The 7,397-nt window shown below is 45.4% G+C and overlaps 1 long non-coding RNA gene across 1 annotated transcript; it reads right to left on the bottom strand.

Moving 5' to 3' along the window:
* Window positions 1-1,658: 1,658 nt before the first annotated feature.
* On the bottom strand, window positions 1,659-4,981 carry LOC128343144 (uncharacterized). Its single transcript, XR_008315352.1, has 3 exons — window positions 4,851-4,981; window positions 3,558-3,685; window positions 1,659-1,873 (listed from the first exon to the last, which is right to left on the bottom strand). It is a non-coding gene; the product is annotated as an uncharacterized LOC128343144 (long non-coding RNA).
* Window positions 4,982-7,397: the final 2,416 nt, after the last annotated feature.

Below are 7,397 nucleotides of genomic sequence, written 5' to 3'. Positions count from 1 at the left end.
ACGATTCACTTGCCTGCGTTCTGTGAGGAAGAGGGGAGAAAAGAGACGACAACTCCCAGAGTGCTTAGGAGGAAGAGGAACTAGTTTTAGGAGCTGCTGGGAATTGTAGTTTGTCCATGGCTGGTAAGCTTGTTCCACCACACTCTGTCGGAAAGGCACAGTTGGGAAGGCTAGATAGATACTCTTCCTCCATACTGAATGGATTTGAAGGGGATAGAAGAAGAAACTGGAGACAGGCTCATAGGAAGCTGCCATATACTGAGTCAGACCATAGGTCCACCTGATTCAGTATTGTCTATGTCTACACAGACTGGCAGCGGCTTCCCCAGGGTTGCAGACAGGAATCTCTCAGCCAGGCGCGTAAGTTTCATAGCAGGCAAGATTCATTGCAAGCTACATAGCAAGGAGGATTCCCCCAGTTCCAGATCAGCTTTGGGGATTTAACTCCACCCAACCTACAATACAATTCCAGAATGTCTGGGCAGAAAAGCAAGTTCTCAAAAATCCATATTGCATTTCCATATTATGGTAGCATGATCTGTGGAATTTGAATTTAAGCAGTCCAAACCGTTATTTTAAAGGGATGTTTAAAGAGATACAGTAACAATAAATGGTTTACTCCTTTCTTGTGTTCATTTGCCCTCTCCCCCAATATAATTGCATGTGTCACATACAGTAGCAGGAAGGAGTCACTGCAGCTTTCACACAGCAAGCAGGATTCCCCCAGTTTCAGATCAGCTGTGGGTCTTTAACTCCCTGCTACACCCTGCATGGACCAAATTCACCTAAGTGGGTCTACCTAGCTAGCACAAATTCCAGCTTGTGGCTGGCTCTCCCAATGTTCAGTCCAAGCTCCAATGCTGGCAACGTTGTCTCCATTCTACAGGGTTCAATCCTCAACAAATAGCCAGAAACAAGCAAGTAAATTGAAAGAAGTGCAGCAGGAAAATGACCTGACTAGCATGCATGAGTTTGCGGGTTCAAATCCCCACTGGTATGTTTCCCAGACTATGGGAAACACCTATATCGGGCAGCAGCGGTGTAGGAAGATGCTGAAAGGCATAATCTCATATTGCACAGGAGAAGGCAATGGTAAACCCCTCCTGTATTCTAGCAAAGACAACCACAGGGTTCTGTGGTTGCCAGGAGTTGACAGGAGTTGACACCGACTCAACAGCACACTTTACCTTTACTTTGCTTTAAGGGCAGCCTCTCAGCAACATGATCACATGGTCTAGCGAGTTCTCACAGAGCTCAACAAGATTACTGGAGGAGAGACTTCACATTCCCTTAATGTGAAATTAATTGTGGGTGCGGGGGATGCACCCAAGTAGATTCTCTAGTGTTATTGTGCTGCCTTATTTTATGGTCTGTGTCTGTTTTTATATACTTGCTTCAAAATAAGACTTTGCAAATCGAATCATGAGGAGCTGATCTTGTGGCAGCAAGCATGAATTGCCCCCTTTACTAAGCAGGTCTACTCTGGTTTTCATTTGAATGGGAGACATAAGTGAGCACTGCACTGTAAAATATTCCCGTTAGGGGATGGAGCCGCTCTGGGAAGAGCAAACTGAGACGCTGTCTGAAGTCTGAAGACTTAATAGACTTGTTCTGCTAAATTTGAGATGGTCGTGCAAAAGTCTCAAGGTGGTTTACACTTTTACATATAATGTATTTATTTATTTATTTTATTTATATAACGCCTAGTATAAAAATCTCTAGGTGGTGTACAGAATTAAAACATACAATATAACACATTTAAAATTCATAAAAAGAAAAATCATAGATAAAAAATACATTTAAAACACATTGAAATTTAAAAATTGAATCTCAGTTGAAGGCCTGGGAAAACCGGTACGTCTTCAGGGTCCTCCTAAAAGCAAACAGAGAAGGAGATGCTCTTATTTCAGCAGGGAGCGCGTTCCAAAGCCCTGGGGCTACCACAGAGAAGGCCTGGTCCCGAGTTGCCACCAAACGAGTTGGGAACAACCATAACCGGACCGCACCAGATGATCTTAATAGGCAACAGGGTTCATTACAGAGAAGACGTTCTGTTAAGTACACTGGACCTAAGCCGTTAAGGGCCTTATAGGTAATAACTAGCACTTTGTATTTCGTTTGGAAACATATCGGCAGCCAGTGCAGTTCTTTTAGAATTGGTGTTATATGGTCCCTTCGGGTAAACGCAGAGACCAGTCTGGCTGCCTCATTCTTTACCAATTGTAGTTTCCAAACTATGTACAAAGGCAGCCCCATGTAGAGTGCATTACAGTAGTCAAGCCTAGAGGTTACCAGCATATGTACCACTGCTTTTAGGTCACTAGTCTCCAAGAATGGGCGCGCATCTGATGTATCAGCCGAAGCTGATCAAAAGCACTCTTGGCCACAGCCTCAACCTGAGAAATCAGGGAGAGTTTGAGATCCAGGCGTACTCCCAGACTACGAACCTGATCTCTTAGGGGGAGTGTAACCCCATCCAGAACAGGCAGATCTAAACCATCTCTCAGAGCTCAACCCCCTATAGACAGTACCTCCATCTTGTTTGGATTCAACTTCAGTCTGTTATCCCTCATCTAGCCCAATATCACCTCCAGGCAGGCACTTAGCGGGGTCATGCCATTTCCTGATGAAGTTAGTGTGGAGAAATAGATCTGGTTGTCATCAGCATATTGATAGCATCCCAGACCAAACTGCCTGACGATTTCTCCTAGTGGTTTCATGTAGATGTTAAAAAGCATTGGAGACAGTATGGAGCCCTGTGGAACTCCACACTTTAGTTCTCGCTTTGCAGAACAACAGTCTCCAAGCAACACCATCTGGCATCTACCAAAGAAGTAGGAGCGGAACCACTGTAAAACAGTGCCACCCAATCCCACCTCCCTCAGGCAGTCCAGAGATCCAAAAGGATCAGCAGAGTCACACTCCCTCTGTCAATCAACATCCATCAGGCTGACCAAGGCAGTCTCAACCCCATAGCCCACCCGAAAGCCAGTCTGGAGAGGATTCTGCATCTCTGCACACATGGTGCAGGGGAGAGGAGCTTGCATGTTGCAAGGTAGAAGGAAGGGAAGAAGGGAAGAGAAAGGAAGTGGCTGGAAGGAAGTCCCTGAGATTAGCAATCTACATTCTTTGCATCAAAGGGATAGTGTCAGAGCAGTAGAGAAGGGATCACCAATGTCTTGACCCTCTATCCCTCTGACTCACTAGTCTGTCCTCCTATGTCATTGAGACAAGAGACAGCACATAGTCCTTCACTTCCAACACCCTGCACCCCCCTAGGGACTGCCCGACCTTGTAACTAGTCTCCTGTCCTCTGTTAATCTGCTGCACTATATTACACGTGTCCTTAATGTTCTTGTGCAGCAGAAACATGGGACCAGGAGAAGGAAAGGAGAGGAAGGCAGTGAGAGGCCCACTTTAAAATCTCATCTCTGGGCTCACTCCAACCTTGGTACACGTCTGATGTTGTCCCATTTTCAGAAGTGTCCAGCAAAATACTTTCCCCACTGGTACAAGTGGCAGGGGGGATGTGACGGAATGGGCTTTAAAACACATACCAGTTTCATTTCAGAACTTCCCTTCCTCAATTCCAAAAGCCAGTTTTGGCCTTGGTGTTCCTTTTGTGGATTTCTTGTCTCTCACATTTCTGTTAAGAACCATGCTTCTTTTGTTTCAAAAGTGCTACCTTGAGGGAGAAAGGTGGAGCTTTTAATTAGTTTGCCTATCTCCAAGAGGAAGATTGTAACCTCTAGCTAACTTTCCCTCACCAGATGTAAAATTTGCAAATCATTCCCTATAAACAAACCAGCCAGCTAAAGGAGAGAGTTGCGTGAGGGGAGGGACTCTTGAGTTTGCTGTTTCCGACAGTTACTTTGGTGTTAGTTTAGCTTTGTTGTTAGCTGAGACCAGGCTGCATGGCTCCTGGGCGCGTGCAGACTTCACAATGCAAGCTTTTGTTTTCTAAACTGCAACTTAAGGCCTAAGAGCCATCTAGGCAGTGGGATGGGTGTTGTAACAAGGGTGTTGGGCTTGTCGCAAAGGAGGTGGTCAGAGGATCTAATTAATTTAGAAGGGGGACACGATTTCCTAGTTTGGGAAAGACTGATCCACTGGGAAAGTCTGGACTTGGGTTAGCCACATCTCAATAACATATGAATCTCACTAAATGACAAGCTGCCTGAAAATCTGATGAAGAAAAATACATTCTTCGTTGTATTATATTATTCAATAGTATATTGCATTGCATTGCAGGAAAAATAGTAGCATTGTGTGAACAAACTGAGAGTTCATATAAAGTAGTTTGGGGAAGGCGGGCAGTATAGCCTGCCATTATTAATTTGATTTCTATACCACCCTTCCAAAAATGGCTCAGGGTGGTTTACACAGAGAAATAAATACTTATGAGGGAGGGGGGCACTGATTTATAGGTTGCAGGGGAGCGCCAGAACCTTTAGCACTGGCCCTGGGCATAGCTGGGGGAGGGGGATTGTGTTCTCCCCTCTCCTCAGCGGCCCCTCGGAGTTAGGGAGATAATGAAGAAAATAGGGAGGGGTGGAGCTGGGTGGCCCTCAGGAGCGGGGGTGGGGGCCTCTTTGACCCCATCCACTCAATTATAGCTACAACCCTGGTAAAGTAAAGTTGCACCTCCAACTCCTGGCAATCTGTGGTTGTCTTTGGTAGAATACAGCAGCGGTTTACCATTGCCTCCTCCCATGCAGTTTGAGATGATGCCTTTCAGCATCTTCCTATATAGGTGCTGCCCAATATAGGTGTTTTAAACATACCAGTGGGGATTCGAACTGGCGACCTCATGCTTGCTAGGCAAGTCATTTGGTTTGGGCCTGGGATACCTGAGGGACCGCCTGCTCCCAAGGGTTGCTGCCTACTTGACGAGGTCATCTGAGGGTGCTCTGCTCCGGGTGCCAACAATGAGGAAGGCTTGGTTGTCGTGCACACGGGACAGGGCCTTCTCTGTTGCTGCCCACAGACTCTGGAATGTTCTCCCAGTGACTATTTGCTCCTCGGTCTCCATCACAGCTTTTAGAAAGAGTGTAAAATCTTGGCTTTTTGGCCAGGTTTTTATGTCTCTGCTGCTGCTCTTTGTACTCTGTATTGCTTCTATGCTTTTGTTTTACATTTTTAATCAGATTTGTTTTATATTTTTAGCTTAATATTTTATTAATATTTTAACCCCTGCTAACTGGGCAAAGAGGCACCTTTTAATGTGGTGATTCTCTTTATTTAGCAGGGGGAGAGTAACTGGCCCTATCCAACCCCAGCACAGTACTTCCAGTGACTGTTGCTGGGGTCTATCTTATGTTTCTTTTTAGATTGTGAGCCCTTCGGGGACAGGGAGCCATCTTATTTGTTTGTTATTTCTCTGTGTAAACTGCCCTGAGCCACTTTTGGCAGGGCAGTATAGAAATCAAATTAATAATAATAATAATAATAGCAGCATCTTTTTTACAATCTTGTTTTTAAATTTTGCTGTAAACCGCCTTGGGATTGTTTTGAATAAAAGGTGGTATATAAATATAAATTTGACAATAAATAGATAGATAAATTTCCCTCTATGTCATTAGGAAGCACTAACCCCTGGCAGCAGCCCAAACTAATCCTGATCCTTCAGTCCTTTCTGCAGCCTGCTGCATCCCAAGCAGAGGTTGAGGAGGTTTCCACCCAGACCTCTGCTTGGAAGGTGCCCCATCCTTCTCAGCAAAACCCCTGATAACGATCTGTGTGTCTGACAACCCAATGGACATCAAAGGAAGAGGGTTTGATCAAAGGGACAATCTCTATAGAAGCCCTGATAAGGAGCCCAAAGGGGGGGGGCTCATTCGGTTGGACTCTCTTTGGACCTCACGGTGCTGTGAGACTACTCCCTGACTATGCCCAAGCGAGCCCTAGCAGCGTCTCTGCCCACCCGCTGCTGGCACTGGCATAGTAAAGGAGGGCGAACAGAGACGGAGGCGCCACTTAGGATCCGCCGCATAGTAAAGGGGGGAGAAGAATGATTTCAACAGCAGAATGTTGACTTCTATCAAAGAAAGAGATTCAAAGCAGAATGTTGATTTCTATCGAAGGAACCTTCTTTGGACTTCTCATGAGCTCCTCCCTGCTCACTGCACAGTGCCTGCAAGTTGCACTTCCTGAATAAAAACATAAGAACAGCCCTGCTGGATCAGGCCCAAGGATGCCCATCTAGTCCAGCATCCTGTTTCGCACAGTGGCCCACCAGATGCCTCTGGAAGCCTGCAGGCAGGAGTTGAGGGCATGCCCTCTTTCCTGCTGTTACTCCCCTGCAACTGGTACTCGGAGGCATCCTGTCTCTGAGGCTGGAGGTGGCCTATAGCCCTCAGACTAGTAGCCGTTGATAAGACTTCTCCTCCATGAAGTTCTCCAAACCCCTCTTAAAGCCATCCAGGTTGCTGGCTGTCACATCTTGTGACAGAGAATTCCACAAGTGGATTATGCGTTATGTGAAAAAGTACCTCCGTTTGTTGGTCCTAGATTTCCTGGCAATCAATTTCATGGGATGAGCCCCTCTTAAAGCCATCCAGGTTGTAGGCTGTCACATCTTGTGGCAGAGAATTCCACAAGTGGATTATGCGTTATGTGAAAAAGTACCTCCGTTTGTTGGTCCTAGATTTCCTGGCAATCAATTTCATGGGATGAGCCCCATTTCTAGTGTTATTTATTATTTTATTTTTATTTATTACATTTATATCCCGCTCTTCCTCCAAGGAGCCCAGAGCGGTGTACTACATACTTGAATTTCTCACAACAACCCTGTGAAGTGTTTTCGGCTGAGAGAGAAGTGACTGGCCCAGAGTCACCCAGCAAGTCTCATGGCTGAATGGGGATTTAAACTCGGGTCTCCCCGGTCCTAGTCCAGCACTCTAACCACTACACCACGCTGGCTCTCTTGTTATGTGTTATGTGAGAGGGAGAAGAATTTCTCTCTGTCCACTTTCTCCACCCCGTGCATGATTTTATAGACCTCTACGTTAAATACCAGGCAATCTCCAGATCTGTGACAGCCCATTCACACAAACGTCATCACTTAACACTGCAGTCATCAACAGATGAGTTTGCATGTGAAGTTTGAACCAGCCCACAAATATGGCTCTGTCTCCATGTAAGGAACTCTTGTGACAGGCTGTAATAGCACCTTCCATTGAAATCAATGGGACTTCTTCCAAAGCCAATACCGTATTTTACGGACTATAAGACGCTACAGACTATAAGACGCACCTTAATTTTAATCCAGTTTTTCAGAGTTTTAACATATTAAACTGTTAAAACATATAAGACGCACCTGAATTTTGGCGGATATTTTTTGAGGAAAAAAGTGAGTCTTATAGTCCATAAAATACGGTATATGACTTGAAGTGCAA

This window comes from Hemicordylus capensis, chromosome 2 (genome assembly GCF_027244095.1).
Source record: "Hemicordylus capensis ecotype Gifberg chromosome 2, rHemCap1.1.pri, whole genome shotgun sequence".
NCBI lineage: Eukaryota > Metazoa > Chordata > Lepidosauria > Squamata > Cordylidae > Hemicordylus > Hemicordylus capensis.
This window is presented reverse-complemented; position numbering and strand designations above follow the sequence as displayed.